The 17,489-nt window shown below is 40.6% G+C and overlaps 1 protein-coding gene across 9 annotated transcripts in view; it reads right to left on the reverse strand.

Moving 5' to 3' along the window:
- Nucleotides 1-17,489, reverse strand: part of LOC138852355 (zinc finger protein 184-like) — a 120,920-nt gene that overhangs the window by 69,819 nt on the left and 33,612 nt on the right. The window contains exon 2 of one of the 9 annotated variants that reach the window (XM_070082403.1): nt 14,330-14,435. The exons of the other annotated variants lie outside the window; for them this stretch is intronic. The gene's annotated coding sequence lies outside the window, so the exon portion shown is untranslated. The remainder of the gene's footprint in view (nt 1-14,329; nt 14,436-17,489) is intronic. 9 annotated transcript variants of the gene reach the window in all.

Raw genomic sequence — 17,489 nt, forward strand, 5'->3', positions numbered from 1 at the left:
GTAGGCCCACATGTGAAAGAATGGGTCTCCTTGCTCAGTGTGCACCATATGAAAAAAAAATCGGGGAGCCAGTGGTGCATTGTGGGAATGCCATTTCAGTGGTCCTTTTTCAGCATGTCTAGCGGTAAGAAACACGAGACTCCCCAGCAAATCTGGGACTCTTCTCTTCGGAAGTGATGCTCTAACACAGATGGACGTGTCAGTGAAGATCAATTTCATGATTTCGAGGAGTTTGAGACCAAAAGCAGAGGAGGAGGAGGAGGAGGAGGAGGAGGAGGAGGAGGAGGAGGAGGAAGAAGAAGAGGAAGAAGAAGAGGAAGAAGAGGAAGAAGAGGAAGAAGAGGAAGAAGAGGAAGAGGAGGAAGAGGAGGAAGAGGAGGAAGAAGAGGAATAATGATAATAATAATAATACATAATAATATGTAATAATATGTTGCCTTGAAGCATGAAAAACAGTTCACACCATGACAGTGACAAGATAAGAGGAGATAACATCTGATAAGAGCTGACGTTTGATGAGCATAAACGAGGGTGGGGGAGGGTGCAGCTGATAAGAAAAGATTAGATGACCATCCCCCTGCTTTGTTTTTGCCGGTACACTAACATTTCTGTCTGTCTATTTGTCTGTCTGCCAAGCTCCCTGTCTATCCGTCCAGCTCTCTGTCTCAGAGAGAGCCACAAGACTGTGTCATCACTTTTACTCACATCTTCAAGCAGAGTATAGCACTTTGTCTGGATTTTTTGGGTTATCCTAGGTAATTTACACTATGTATACTTTTATTTATGTGTCCCTGTGAGACAGAGATAGACAGAGAGAGAGAGAGAGAGAGAGACAGACAGACAGACTGAAAGAGATAGAATGAGGGAGAAAGATAATTAGAATGCAGGGGAAGCAGCATCCAACCCCATTGTTTTGACAGGCGGTAGGGGGAGTGAGTAATGAGACAATATGTCATTTTGACAGCTGCCGACTCCTGACTCAAAAGAATTATAAGCCACATACTTGCACACAAGACAAGCTTGCTGAATGGAGATAATAGCAGTTATATGAAAGTATCTAGTGACTATATATGTGTATATATATTATAGAAACCAGAAGCAAGAAGGGAAAGCAGGAATGAAGGAAGGATGAGATGAAAGGAAGGAAAAAAGTAAGGACAAATGAAGGAATGTAGGAAGAGAGGTAGGAAAGGAATGAAGGAAAGGAAAGGAAAGGAATGTTAGCTGGATAAACACTGTAAGGATAATGCAGTGCCATTCATTGACAACTGGGACAACTTCTATGGCCGAAATGACATGTATGCCAGGGATGGGGTTCACTTATCCAGGGCAGGTGTGGGTTTTCTTGCTAACTCAGTTGAGGAGGTTGTTAGGACTTTAAACTAGGATTAGTTAGAGGTATGGGTTTAGATATGATGAATAATGAGTATGGATATATTGACTTATGCTCTGATATTAAGAATCTTAATAGTAACTGTCATGGAGTAACTCTGGGTAATGATAATTTCAGAAATTGTGTAAAAACAAAGATCAATAGGAAAAATGTGCAGAAGAAAAAACATATGATGGTATTTTATGCTAACAGTCGAAGTGCAAGAAATAAAATTAATGAACTACGTTTGGTAGCATGTGCTGGGAACTTTGATATCATTGCATTAACTGAAACGTGGTATGATTTAAAGAGTCGGGATATGACTGCTGAGTGTAATATTCAGGGATTTAATTTGTTCAATGTGGATAGATGTAATGGGAAGGGGGGAGGAGTTGCATTATATGTTCGAGAAAATATTAATTGTTGCATAAAAACAGGTATAAAAATAGATGGAGCAGTAACAGAATCTGTTTGGGTAGAGTTTGTAGAGGGTCAAGAAAAACTAATTCTAGGTGTAATATACCAACCTCCAGGCTTGGATTACAATAGAGGGAGACTTCTTTGGGACGAAATTGTTAGGGCTTCTAGACACAATAACATAGTCATAGTAGGGGACTTTAACTTTAGTCAAATTGACTGGAATTCTTTGACAGGTAGAGTCCAGTGACTTTATGGAAACAGTTCAGGACTGTTTTCTGAAGCAGAGCGTAACAGAGCCTACCAGGGGTAATAATTTGCTAGACCTAGTCTTGTCAAATAAAGAAACACTCATAAATAATCTTGAGATCACTGAAGAGCTTGGCACAAGTGATCACAAATCCATCACTTTTAGCATTAACTGGGAATGCAAGAATAATGATAATACAGTAAAATTCCCTGATTTCCGTTCTGCCGACTATAATGGAGTTAGGGAACATCTGTCTAATCTTGATTGGGGTTATCTAGCTAATGATTTTATTGACGATGATCATACTTATGATTATGAAGGGATCTGCGTTTATGATTTTTTTCTTAATAATGTACACCATGCCCAGAGTATATACATTCCCCATAGAGATATTAGGTCTAATAATAATGATCCCAAATGGGTTAACAGTAGGTTAAAGCATCTATTAGGGGAGAAAAGGGGAATTTATAGGCGCATCAGAAGAGGAGAGGTTAACCTTACTGACCAATATGTTCAGCTTAACAGAGAAGCAAAAAAGGGGATTAGAAAGGCTAAATGTGACTATGAAATTAGAGTTGCTAGTGAATCAAAGACTAATCCAAAGGGGTTCTTTCAAGTGTATAGGATGAAGGTGAAGGAAAAAGTAGGACCTCTGAAAATTGGGAATGGACAGCTGACGGATAACGAACTGGAAATGTGTTCCTTATTTAATGACTATTTTTTGTCAGTTTTTACACAGGAAGATGTAAATGAGATTCCAGTAATTAACAATTATTTAGTTCCTGATGAATTTAAATTAACTAATATTACTGTCACGAGGGACATGGTTATTAAACAGATAGACAAACTGAAGCAAAATAAGTCCCCGGGACCTGATGAGTTGTTTTCCAGGGTACTTAAAGAATGCAAGATGGAGCTTAGTCAGCCATTAACGAGTGTGTTTAATACGTCCATCCTTACCGGTGTTGTGCCAGAGTTGTAGAAGATGGCTTATGTGGTTCCTATATTCAAATCAGGGGATAAGTCCATTCCTTCAAATTACCGTCCAATAAGCCTGACATCTATAGCGGGTAAGTTATTAGAATCAATTATAGCTGACATTATTAGAAGTCACCTTGAAGAGCATAACTTGATAAATGAATCTCAGCATGGATTCACGAGAGGTCGTTCCTGTGACAAACTTACTGACGTTCTTCAATAGAACATTTGAGGCAGTTGACAGTGATAAGGAATATGATATTGTTTATTTGGATTTTAGTAAAGCCTTCGATAGAGTACCTCACAAGAGACTCTTAAGAAAAGTGGCAGCTCATGGTATAGGAGGTAAAGTTCTAGCATGGATAGGCATGGCTTACCAATAGAAAGCAGAGAGCTACCATTAATGGAGTGAAATCTGAATGGGGATTAGTCTCTAGTGGCATCCCACAAGGATCAGTTTTAGGCCCTCTCTTGTTCATAATTTACATTAATGACCTTGATGAAGGGATTACGAGTGACATGAGTAAGTTTGCTGATGATACAAAGATAGGCCGTATAATTCACTCTGAGGAGGATATCAATGAACTCCAGGACGATTTAGACAAATTAATGTCTTGGTCTGAAAAATGGCAGATGAAGTTCAATGTGGATAAGTGTAAGGTACTTGCCCTTGGTAATGAAAATAACCCTCGAAGCTATAATCTAGGTGAAGTAGAGCTTGATCATACAGAATGTGAAAAAGACTTGGGAGTCATGGTGAGCAGAAATCTAAAGCCAAGACAGCAGTGCCTTAGTGTGCGCAACAAGGCCAACAGATTACTTGGATTTATCTCAAGAAGTATAAATAACAGAAGTCCAAAAGTTATTTTGCAGCTCTATACATCACTAGTGAGACCTCATTTAGACTATGCTGCTCAGTTTTGGTCCCCTTACTACAGGATGGATATAGACTCATTAGAGAACATACAGAGAAGAATGACTAAAATGATTTACTGTGTAAGGAACCTCCCGTATGAAGATAGATTTAAAGCCTTAAATCTCCACTCTCTGGAGAGGCATAGAACGAGGGGAGATATCATTGAAGTGGTAAACAATAATATGATAATAACTTCAGTGGAGTTATTGTGTTCAATACTGTGAACTTATATATATACATTATATACAGTATTGGTCTCTCAGGCCCCAAATGTTAGTAGGAAAAGAAAAAATTGGAAAAGAAAAGAAAAAACTACAAAAACTGCTAAATAAAGTAATGCGCATATGTGGAAATCGTCGATGTTGCCGCCACCAGCTCATTTTGGACAAACTTCTCGGCACTATATCTCAGTAAGTAGTGATCAGAATTTTATTTTGTCTTATTACCTTCACAAAAAAAATGCTCTTTAATTCTGTAAGAAATTTTTTTTTTTTTTTTTTTTTTTCAAAATTTCTTGGACACTGGAGCACCACTTCAGATTTTGGCCTTGGACCCTGAAGGGGTTAATGACATGCTCATGCACTCTGCCCCAGACCCAGACTTGTGGAACTCCGTGTTAATAAAGAATTGCAAGGAGTCCCTATCGTGTGCCTTCAGCATTTTATGGAGAGGGAGCATGGACACAGGGGTCATCCCACATACACTAAAAACAACTGACATAGCCTCACTCCACAAAGGTGGCAGTAAAGCAATTGCAAAGAACTACACACCGATAGCACTAACATCTCATATCATAAAAATATTTGAGAGGGTACTAAGAAGCAAGATAGCCAACCACCTAGATACCCATCAATTACAAAACCCAAGGCAACATGGGTTTAGAGCAGGTCGCTCCTGCCTGTCCCAGCTAGTGGACCACTATGACAGGGTCCTGGATGCTGTAGAGGATAAACAAAATACAGATGTAGTATACACAGACTTTGCAAAAGCTTTCGACAAGTGTGACCATGGTGTAATAGCACACAAAATGTGGGATAAAGGAATAACAGGAAAAGTTGGTAGATGGATCTACAACTTCCTGACAGATAGAACACGAAGAGTAATAGTAAACAGAGTAAAGTCCCAGGCAGCCATGGTAAAAAGTTCTGTTTCACAAAGCACAGTACTCGCTCCCATTCCATTCCTCACCCTCATTTCTGACATAGACAGAGATGTATGCCATAGCTCCGTGTCTTCCTTTGCGGATGACACCAGGATCACCATGGCAGTGACCTCCATCGAAGACACTGTGAGACTCCAAGCAGACATCAACCAAATTTTTGAAAGGGCTACTCAAAACAATATGAAGTTCAACGAGGAGAAAATTCAACTACTCAGATATGGAAAACTTGAAGAAATTAAAAATGTGTCAGGGTATACCACAAATTCTAACCATACAATAGAGTGGAAAAGTAATGTGAAGGACCTGGGAGTGATAATGTCAGAGGATCTCTCCTTCAAAGTCCGCAACAATATATCTACCTCATCCGCTAGAAAAATGATAGGATGGATAATGAGAACTTGCAAAACTAGGGATGTCAAATCCATGATGATTTTCTTTAAATCACTTGTGCTCTCTAGGCTGAAATACTGCTGTACACTAACAGCCCCCTTCAAGGCTGGTGAAATTGCAGACCTGGAGAGTGTACAATGAACTTTTACGGCACAAATTAGTGCTATAAGGCACCTAAACTACTGGGAACTGTTGAAGGTCCTTCATCTGTATTCCCTCGAATGCAGGTGAGAGAGATACATGATAATATACACTTGGAAGGTCCTGGAGGGATTGGTACCAAACCTGCTCACGAAAATCACTCTATATGAAAGCAAAAGACTCAGCAGGAGATGCAACATTCCCCCGACGAAAAAAGCAGGGATGCCATGAGTACACTGAGAGACAACAAAGTAAGTGTCCGGGGCCCAAGACTGTTGAATTGCTTCCCAGCATACATAAGGGGGATTACCAATAGACCCCTGGCTGTCTTCAAAAAGGCACTGAACAGGCACTTAAAGTCAGTACCTGACCAACCAGGCTGTGGTTCGTATGTCAGCTTGTATGTGGCCAGCAGTAACAGCCTGGTTGATCAGACCCTGATCCACCATGAGGCCTGGTCTCAGACTGGGCCGTGGGGGTGATGACCCCCGAAACCCTCTCCAGGTAAACTCCAGGTACTCAACATAAGTGTATACATTAACAAAAGCACAGCATCAACATAAGAGTGCACATTAACAAAAGCACAGTGTCAGCATAAAAATAAACATATTGTGGAGACAAAAAAAAAAAAACATGTATTATGAAAATGACAGTAAAGACAATACTGAAATATATTCAGAATATGTGATTAATAAAAAACATTTTTTAAATTATTATTAAGTTAATGGAGGCATCTATCAGATTACAAGATGAAGGCATTTATCAGACTACAAGATCGTAGCATCTATCAGACTACAAGATGGTGGCATCAGACTACAAGATGCGGGCATCTATCAGACTACAAGATGTAGGCATCTATCAGACTACATGATGAAAGCATCTATTAAACTACAAGATGGGGGCATCTATCAGACTACAAGATGGGGGCATCTATCAGACTACAAGATGGAGGCATCTATCAGACTACAGGACTCCAGAAAATTTTGCAAGAATTGCTGGCTACACCTCATGAATGAGAAGAGACAGGCAAGGGCAAGGAGGAGGTGTTGCTGTGTGCTTCTCTAAAAGTGTACATGCCCAGCACATTGATGATGCCACCCCTACTCATCTTGAAATGGTGTTCTTCAAGCTCTGCATAAACATTAGTACCTCTGTACTAGCATGTGTAATATACAGACCTCAGTGGCAACATGCAGACCCCATCAACTTCCTAATGGAAAATATGGACTCCCTTCTGCTACAACACAACTGTCAACATATCATAATAGTTGGTGACCTCAACCAACACCTTATACAGAGGGACTTTGATGACCTTCTTGCAGTATTTGACATGAGAAACTTTGTTGATTTCCTTAATCATATCTCTGGCTCCTCCCTTGACCCAGTAGTGAGTGATCTGGCAGAAGGTATAGTCACTTGGATCATCTGACCACAAGGTTGTTTTTACGACACTTAAGATCCCAACAGAATGAGGTGAGGAGTCCACATGCACAATCTGGCTATGGGAAAGAGGTAATTGGCCAGCCCTTTGCTCTGAGCTCGCCACCACCAATTGGAATGCTCTTCTCCAAGGGGATGTTGACAACCAAGTGAAAGCCTTCACTGGACACATCCTTAATCTACAACAAGAACACATTCCTCACAGGCAATATGTGACGAAGCCTACAGATCAGCCTTGGTTTGGCTTTTGTTGTAGAGAGGCTGCTACTGCTAAGTACAAAGCATGGCGAAGGTATAAGAGACATCCTACCACCTATAACAGGAACTTGCACAGGCAAGCCTGTAGGCATATGGGTGACGTTCAAAAGTGGGCCATTGCTAAATGGGAGGTGGACACAAAAAGAAAGCTAGCATCAGGTAGGGTAGGCTCCAAAACCTGGTGGTCCCTGGTCAAGGACAGACAAGGTTGTCTGTCTGATGAACTCATTCCACCTCTAAACCGACAGGATGGGACCATCTCTACTAGTAGTCAAGAGAAGGCGGACCTTTTTGCCGAATACTTTGCTACCAAAATGCAAGTTCCTGATCCAGCAAGGGACCCTCCTTGGCTAGCTGCAAGAACTGTGTCAAAACTGTCAGTGGTGACAATAAGACAGGAGGAGGTGCATTTCCTTCTTAAATTGATTGACCAAGAAAAGGCTGTGGGCCCAGACAAGCTGAGCCAAAGATCAGTGAGAAGACGTGCAGACCAGCTAGCAGCACCTCTAACTCCCATCTTTTCAGCACTGCCTAGTACAGTGTAAATGGCCTTCTCTGTGGAAAGAGGCAAATGTAGTCCCTGTTCACAAAAAGAAGAGCAGAGCAGAAATCAGCAACTACAGACCAGTGTCACTCCTGTCAATCACTGGTAAGATCCTTGAGACAATAATCTCAAGACAAATGACAGAGTTTTTTGACTACCACTCACTATTTTGTGACCATCAATATGGCTTCAGGAAAGGTTACTCTGCTGCTGACCTGTTGTTAAACCTCTCCACTAAGTGGCACCAGTCACTGGATGAATCCAAAGTCAGCTGTGTGGTAGCACTGGACATTGCTGGTGCTTTCAACCGGGTGTGGCACCAGGGCCTCTTAGCAAAATTTCAAGCACTGGGAATTGCAGGCTCTATGCTATGTCTCCTCAGTGATTACCTTCATGGTAGATCTCTAAGGGTAGTTCTCAATGGAATGGAATCAGCAAGACATCTTATTGGGGCAAGTGTTCCACTAGGAAGCGTGCTGGGACCATTGTTTTGGAATGTCTACTTCAATGACCTCCTTCATCTCATCCCAGAATCCCATGCATATGCAGACGACTGTACACTGACATTCACTTATCCAAGATAAGAAATGCCAGCTGCTCTCAGCTACAGCAATCACCAGCTTAGAGCTATATCAGCTTGGGTAAATAGATGGCAAGTAACATTTGTACCTGAGAAAACGCAAATGATGATGGTCTCTAGGCACCATGATGGTAATGCCGGTGCAATAGTAAGGATGAATGGGAGGGTGTTGGCACCTGGGGAGGAAGTTGATATCCTTGCGGTGAAATTTGACTCCAAACTGACCATGAAGAACCATGTAAATCTTCCAAACAAGGCGGCCAGGAAGCTTACAGCACTTCGCCGCATCTCGCATCTGCTTGACAGTAGGGCTTGCAGAATTCTGTACGAGGCACAAGTATGCTCACACCTTGAGTATGCTCCACTTTCTTGGTTTGCCTGCCCCCCCTCTCATCTGCGACTGCTTAACAAAGTAGAGAACAGAGCAAGACGTCTCATCTCTCGCCTGGACCTATCCTGGATAGATCTGTCATTTCAGCAGAGCCTTCAACACAGGAGGTATGTGGGTGGCCTTACTGTTATGTACAAGGCCAATATTGTCAAAGTACCACACTTGGATCCACTTCGAGGACAGCGTGAAACAAGCTTCTATGCCACAAGACGGGCAGAGAGCAGCAACTGCACTCTGGCTGTACCCTTCTCCAGAACATCACTCCATCTGAGATCATATATACCCAGGATGACTCGAATATGGAACACATTCGTACAGCATTATGATCTCAACGAGATAAATTCAGTTGATCAAATGAAAATGCTGGCCAACAGATGGCTCCAACTTCAACTTGTATGTCTCATAACAATAAAAATGCTTTCAAATGAGCTGATGTAGGCAACAGCTCTTTTGTTGCCAATAAAGTTAGGAATCCTTAACCTGTAAATAGCTTGTCAATAAAGCTAGGGATCCTTAACCTTGTCAAACCCTGTGTAAAAAAAAAAAAAAAGGAAGCATCTATCAGACTACAAGATGGGGGCATCTATCAGACTACAAGATGGAGGCATCTATCAGACTACAAGATAGAAGCATCTATCAGGCTACAAGATGGGGGCATCTATCAGACTACATGATAGAGGCATCTATCAGACTACATGATGGAAGCATCTATCAGACTACAAGATGCAGGCATCTATCAGACTACAAGATGGGGGCATCTATCAAATTACAAGATGTAGGCATCGATCAGACTTCAAGATGGAGGCATCTACAAATAACCAAAATTTAAACCTATAAGATGAATGATCACGTTGGCCCTGATCTAAACCTCCATAATCTAACACCCAATCATAACCTATTGGAAAGTAACTGCCTTAATTACACAGCATCACAAGCCAGCACTATCTTAAACAGTGATAAAAGTCTATCAGTTCTTAACTACAACATCAGGTCCTTAAGCAAACACTATGATGACCTGGCACTCCTTGAGTCCCTAAAGACACCCTTCTCCTGCATTATTCTTACTGAGACCTGGCTTAACCCTTTGACTGTTTTGGACGTATATATACGTCTTATGAGCCAGTGTTTCGGACGTATATACAGTGGTCCCTCGTTTTTCGTAATTAATCCGTTCATGGAGGAGCTACTATAAACGAAATTTACGATTTGCGAATCAATTTTCCCCATAAGAAATAATGTAAATACAATTAATCCGTTCCTGACACCCAGAAGTATTAAAACAAAAAATTTTTTTACATGAAATATGCATGTAGTACATAAACAATACAATGGGAAATGATGAATGAAACATTAACAGCATAACACTTACCTTTATTGGAGATTCTTCTTAGTGTATGGGAGACTGGAGGAGGAGAGAGATTGGATTGTTTACAGTTTGGAAGGGGAATCCCCTTCCAGCAACACCTCAGGTACCAATTGCTTTTCTGGGGTTGCTTCTCTTCTCCGTTTCTTAATGCCACTAGGACCACCTTGAGAGTCACTCTAGTCCTGTCTCGCAAAGTAACTGTGGAAAGAGCTCTGTTTCTGGCGTCTCTTTAACACTTCCCTAAAATGGCCCAAGACTTTGTCACTGTACATATTTCTCACCTTCTTTACCACAGGCTTGGCACTAGGAGCTTTCTTTGGAGCCATGGTAGCTTATTTAGTACTTGCAAGCACTAAAATGAGTGGAATATTATGAAATATTTCGTAGGAGCACTGGAGGGGACCTTCACTCACTGGTAAACAATGCCAGACTGGCTGGGTAGGAAGGCCGCCTTGGCTCACACCGTGCGTACGCATCCCGGACGAACTACTATTCGCGAGTCAACCTATGAAAAGCGAGTCCATGTTTATACGAAAATACCCCTATGATTGGCGAAATTTACGATTGCTGAGAACTACGAAAAGCGAGGGACCACTGTATACTCAATAATTCTAGCGGCTTCAAATCAAGCAGGAGAAAGCTGGTAGGCCAACATGTGAGAGAATGGGTCTGTGTGGTCAATGTGCACCATATAAAAAAGATCCTGCAGCACACAGTGCATAATGAGAAAAAAAAAATTCCGACCATTGTTTTGTAACAAAATGCAGACTTTGACGTGTATTTTCGTATAGTATTCATCGTTGTATTCTCCTTTTCATGGTCTCATGTGATAAAATGGGAAACATATTACAGAAATATAGATGATTTTCATTAGTTTCACAATGAAAACGACTTTGAAAATGAGTTCAAAGTAGCAGAAATGTTCGATTTTTACCAATGTTCAAGAGTAAGCAAATCACACCACACATCCAATACACGTCAACTGGGGAGTCGAATATTCTTTCACTAGTGCACTGATGTTATTTATACCAGATTTACTGCATAACAGTAAATCTTCTATTTTTTGTATGAATAAAAAATCAAAATAGAAAGCAATAGTAATATAAGAGGGGCCTAGAGACGTGACTAATGAACAGAGGATATGTTATTTTAGTGCCAAGAATGTCCACATTGTTTATTCTGGACCCTATTTTGAAATTGGACAAATTACCAATTTCTGACCACTTTATTGGGTAGTTGAAATCGGTAAATGGGCAGTTTCTTGTACTCAATTGATAGAAAAAATGGAGTTCTAAACAAATAGCTATGAGTTTGGTCAACTGGAACAATGACACTGACCAAAAATAGGGTTCAAAGTCGGCGAAATCGACGATGCGTATATGTTGCCGAGACCGCTAACTTCGCGGGATCATAATTCCTTGAGTTCTCGACCAAATTTTGTACTTTTGGTGTCATTACCATCGGGAAAAGATTATCATTTCATAAGAAAAAATAGTTTTTTTTTCCAAAAATTTTGAGACATAGAATGACAGTTTCAGAAAGGGGTTTGTGACAGTCAAAAGGTTAAGCAGGATGCAATAGATATCTAACCATTACCAGGATACACAGCAATCCACAACTGCAGACCATACCAAGTTAGGGTGATATTGCCATCTATTACTCTAACCAACTACAGTGGTCCCTCAATAATCGTCCATAATCCGTTCCTGGAAGTGGGACTATTATCGAAATGGACGATTTACAAATCAATTTTCCCCATAAGAAAAAATGTAAATTCAATTAATCCGTTCCTGACACCCAGAAGCATTAAAACAAAAAAAATTTTTTACATGAAATATAGATGTATTACATAAACAATACAGTGGCACATGATGAATTGAACATTAACAGAATAACACTTACCTTTATTGGCAATTCTTCTTTGTGTATGGAAGACTGGAGGAGACAGATTGGATGATTTACTGTTTGGAAGGGGAATCCCCTTCCATCAACACCTCAGGTACCAATTGCTTTTCTGGGGTTACTTCTCTTCTCTGTTTCTTAATGCCACTAGGACCACCTTGAGAGTCACTGGAGTCCTGCCTCGCAAAAAAAATTGTCCAGAGAGCTCTGTTTCTGGCGTCTCCCTAAAATGGGCCAAGATTCTGTCACTGTACAAGTTGCCAATATAGCTTGCAACATCCTTCTCTGGGTGATGTTTCTCCATAAAAATTTCCATCCTACCCCACATTTCAAAAATCTCCTTAATTTCTGAAGAAGGCACCTTCCTCCATCTCTCTTCCTTCTCCTCTGCAGCAAGATTCTGAGCTGCGATCTGTTGCTCTTCCTGCTGAAGCTCTTGCAGCTCCTCAGTGGTTAGCTCTTCGTTGTGGTCCTCCACCCACTCTTCCACATCCTCCAAACTCACATCCAACCCCATGGAACTCCCCAGTGCCACAATGGATTTAACAACTGACATAGGCTCATCAGGGTCAGCCCCAAACCCTTCAAAATCCCTCTTGTGGACACAATCTGGCCACAATTTTCTCCAAGCAGAGTTCAAAGTCCTGGTAGTCACTTCCTCCCAAGCCTTACCTATAAGGCTTACGCAATGGAGAATGCTGAAGTGTTCTTTCCAAAAATCTCGTAGGGTCAAGTGAGTGTCTGAGGTCACATTCAAGCACCTTTCAAACATTGCTTTGGTGTAGAGTTTTTTAAAGCTTGCAATGACCTGCTGGTCCATGGGCAGGAGGAGAGGAGTGGTATTCGGGGGCAAGAACTTTACTGTGATGAACCAAAACTCCTTCAGAATTAGGTCATCCAAGTTTGGAGGATGAGCAGGTGCATTGTCCATTACTAGGAGGCACTTGAGATCCAATTTCTTTTCCAGGAGGTAATTCTTCACACTAGGGCCAAACACTTCCTTGAACAACTTGACGAAAATGTCCCTTGTGACCCTTGCCTTATTATTAGATCTCCAAAACACACACAATTTACTCTTCATAACATTGCTTTTCTTGAACACTCTGGGATTTTCAAAATGGTACACTAGTAACGGCTTCACTTTGAAATCCCCACTAGCATTAGCACAGAACATTAGCGTCAGCCTGTCTTTCATAGGCTTGTGTCCTGGCAGCGCCTTTTCTTCCTGAGTAATGTAGGTCCTCCTTGGCATTTTCTTCCAAAAGAGGCCTGTTTCATCACAATTGAACACTTGTTCAGGTTTCATTCCTTCACTGTTTATGTATTCCTTGAATTCATGCACATATTTTTCAGCCGCCTTGTGGTCCGAATTGGCAGCCTCACCATGCCTTACCACACTGTGTATGCCAGTACACTTCTTAAATCTCTCAAACCAGCCTTTGCTGGCCTTAAATTCACTCACATCACCACTAGTTGCAGGCAATTTCTTTACCAAATCGTCATGCAACTGCCTAGCCTTTTCACAAATAAGCGACGTCATAAGACTATCTCCTGCTAATTGTTTCTCATTTATCCACACCAACAATAACTTCTCAACATCTTCGAGTACTGGTGATCTCATTTTTGTCAGCATATTTACCCCCTTTGCAACAACAGCATCCTTGATTTCTTTTTCTTGGCTATGATGGAAGATATGGTTGTATGGAATTTGTTATACATCCTGGCCAGTTCGCCCACAAGTACGTCACTATCATACTGTTCAATGATGTTTTTCTTAAATACAATCGTATTTCTCACCTTCTTTACCAAAGGCTTGGCACTGCCTGCTAATACTTTGAAGAAAACTGCTCAGACGAGGTGTTTTGTCTTTGCACATAAAAAAAAGTCCACAAAAATGCACACACACTGGTTTTATGTGTGAGGAGTGTAAAACACCATTGTGTATGAAAACATGTTTCAAAGAGTTACACAAGCTGCAGAACTTCTAGGAATACGTTCGGTGACTGTACATTGGTATATATATTATAGAATAATAGTAATAAACAATTTTTTGCATTGTTTGTTTTTATAAACAAAGTTTTCTAAACAATATATTGATAATTATGTTTGTGTGCTTATTGTGTTGTATACAACGAGTGTATATATGTACATTGCACCTTACTTTGGTCTCACAGGCCACATAAGTTAAGTGAAAAAATAAAATAGTGAAAAAAACAACAAACCTTCAAATACAAGTAAACCAAAGTTTACCGGGTGAGCGGCAGTCGCCGCTGTTGCCATACGCGGTTCATTTTCTGCAAACTTCACGCCTCTATATCTCGGTAAGTACTGAAAGGAAAAATTTTATTTTGGACTAAAACAATCAGAAAAATAATCTTAACATTTTCATACGAAAAAATTATTTTTTTTTGTTAATATTTTGCGACACCAGGAGACACTTCAGGATTGGGCCTTTCGACAGTCAAAGCGTTAATTTGAAGTACAGCAGTTCATGGTCAACTGTATTGAAAACTTTACGTAAATCAATGAAAATGCCCAGCGGGACTTCTTTCTTTTCAAGTGCGGTACAGTGGTCCCTCAATAATCGTCCATAATCCGTTCCTGGAAGTGGGACTATTATCGAAATGGACAATTTTTGAATCAATTTTCCCCATAAGAAATAATGTAAATCCAATTAATTCGTTCCAGACACCCAGAAGTATCAACAACAATTTTTTTTTTTACCTAAAAGATAGATTTACATGCACAAAAGAATGAACATTCAACATGACCTGTACTTAACAGTGGTGACCTGTACTTAACTCTGTGAAGAAGTGTCTTGTGTGCTCCCTGTGGACTGAACCAAGATGCCCTCCATCGAGCAACTTCACCAGCAACTTAAGGAAGAATTGAGGGTAGCGAAGATAGAGATACGGCGATTGACCGAGGAAAACAAGAGGATTCGTAGTAGTCCTCCTGTTTCGAGTCCTCAGGTCAAGATGGGATCGTGGTCAGTGGCTGGACAGCAGGGGACGACGAAGTTGACGATCAAGAAAACGAATGGAAAGCCAGAAACGATGAAGAAGAAAGAGACTGCTGTGGAAACTCCTGTGGAAACCTCCAACGCATTCTCGGTGCTACCCGACGAATGTGAGTCGACTACTGGGATCGTCACGACGAACGACAACAAGGAAGGTAAGAATATTATTGTTGTTGTTGGGGATAGCCAGGTTAGATACATGGATAGGGCATTCTGCTTGAAGGACAGGAGTAGGAGACAGAGGGCTTGCTTTCCTGGGGCTGGGATGGAGGACATTGTTAGCCGGCTTGACAACATCATGAACGGTAATGGGATCAATCCTATTATTTGCCTCAGTGCTGGAGGCAATGATGTAGGCAAGAGGCAAGCGTAGAAGTGAGGATTTAGTTACAAAGTTCAGGACAGCTATAGACATAATTAGGAAGAAGGGGGGGGGGCGCCCTGTTATATGTGGCATTTTGCCAAGAACAGGTGTTGGTAATGAATGGTTGTCCAGAGCAATTGGTATTAATTGTTAGCTGGATAAACACTGTAAGGATAATGCAGTACCATTCATTGACAACTGGGACAACTTCTATGGCCGAAATGACATGTATGCCAGGGATGGAGTTCACTTATCCAGGGAAGGTGTGGGTTTTCTTGCTAACTCAGTTGAGGGGGTTGTTAAAACTTTAAATTAGGATTAGTTAGAGGTATGGGTTTAGAAATGATAAATAATGAGTATGGATATATTGACTTATGCTCTGATATTAAGAACCTTAATAGTAACTGTCATGGAGTAACTCTGGGTAATGATAATTTCAGAAATTGTGTAAAAACAAAGATCAATAGGAAAAATGTGCAGAAGAAAAAACATATAATGGTATTTTATGCTAACAGTCGAAGTGCAAGAAATAAAATTAATGAACTACGTTTGGTAGCATGTGCTGGGAACTTTGATATCATTGCTTTAACTGAAACGTGGTATGATTTAAGGAGTCGGGATATGACTGCTGAGTGTAATATTCAGGGGTTTAAACTGTTCAATGTTGATAGATGTAATGGGAAGGGGGGAGGAGTTGCATTGTTTGTTCGAGAAAATATTAATTGTTGCATAAAAACAGGTATAAAAATAGATGGAGCAGTAACAGAGTCTGTTTGGGTAGAGTTCGTGGAGGGTCAAGAAAAGCTAACTCTAGGTGTAATATACCGACCTCCAGGCTTGGATCACGATAGAGGGAGACTTCTTTGGGACGAAATTGTTAGGGCTTCTGGACACAGTAACATAGTCATAGTAGGGGACTTTAACTTTAGTCAAATTGACTGGAATTCTTTGACAGGTAATCTAGAGTCCAGTGACTTTATGGAAACAGTTCAGGACTGTTTTCTGAAACAGAGCATAACTGAGCCTACAAGGGGTAATAATTTGCTAGACCTAGTCTTGTCAAATAAGGAAACACTCGTGAATAATCTGGAGATCACAGAAGAGCTTGGCACAAGTGATCACAAATCCATCACTTTTAGCATTAATTGGGAATGCAAGAATAATAATACAGTAAAAATCCCTGATTTTCGTTCTGCCGATTATACTGGACTTAGGGAACACCTGTCTAATCTTGATTGGGGTTATCTAGCTAATGATTTTATTGACGATAATCATACTTATGAATATGAAGGGATCTGCTTTTATGATTGTTTTCTTAATAATGTACACAGTGCCCAGAGTATATACATTCCCCAGAGAGAAATTAGGTCTAATAATAACGATCCCAAGTGGGTTAACAGGAGGCTAAAGCATCTATTAGGGGAGAAAAGGGGAATTTATAGGCGCATCAGAAGAGGAGAGGTTAACCTTACTGACCAATATGTTCAGCTTAAAAGAGAAGTAAAAAAGGCGATTAGAAAGGCTAAACGTGACTATGAAATTAGAGTTGTTAATGAATCAAAGACTAATACAAAGGGATTCTTTCAAGTGTATAGGACGAAGGTGAAGGAAAAAGTAGGACCTCTGAAAACTGGGAATGGACAGCTGACGGATAATGAACTGGAAATGTGTTCCTTATTTAATGACTATTTTTTGTCAGTTTTTACACAGGAAGATGTAAATGAGATTCTAGTAATTAACAATTATTTAGTTCCTGATGAATTTAAGTTAACTAATATTACTGTCACGAGGGACATGGTTATTAAACAGATAGACAAACTGAAGCAAAATAAGTCCCCGGGACCCGATGAGTTGTTTTCCAGGGTACTTAAGGAATGCAAGATGGAGCTTAGTCAGCCATTAACGAGTGTATTCAATGCGTCCATCCTTACCGGTGTTGTGCCAGAGTTGTAGAAGATGGCTAATGTGGTTCCTATATTCAAATCAGGGGATAAGTCCA

The sequence above is a fragment of the Cherax quadricarinatus genome, chromosome 7 (genome assembly GCF_038502225.1).
Source record: "Cherax quadricarinatus isolate ZL_2023a chromosome 7, ASM3850222v1, whole genome shotgun sequence".
In the NCBI taxonomy this organism is placed as follows: Eukaryota; Metazoa; Arthropoda; class Malacostraca; order Decapoda; family Parastacidae; genus Cherax; species Cherax quadricarinatus.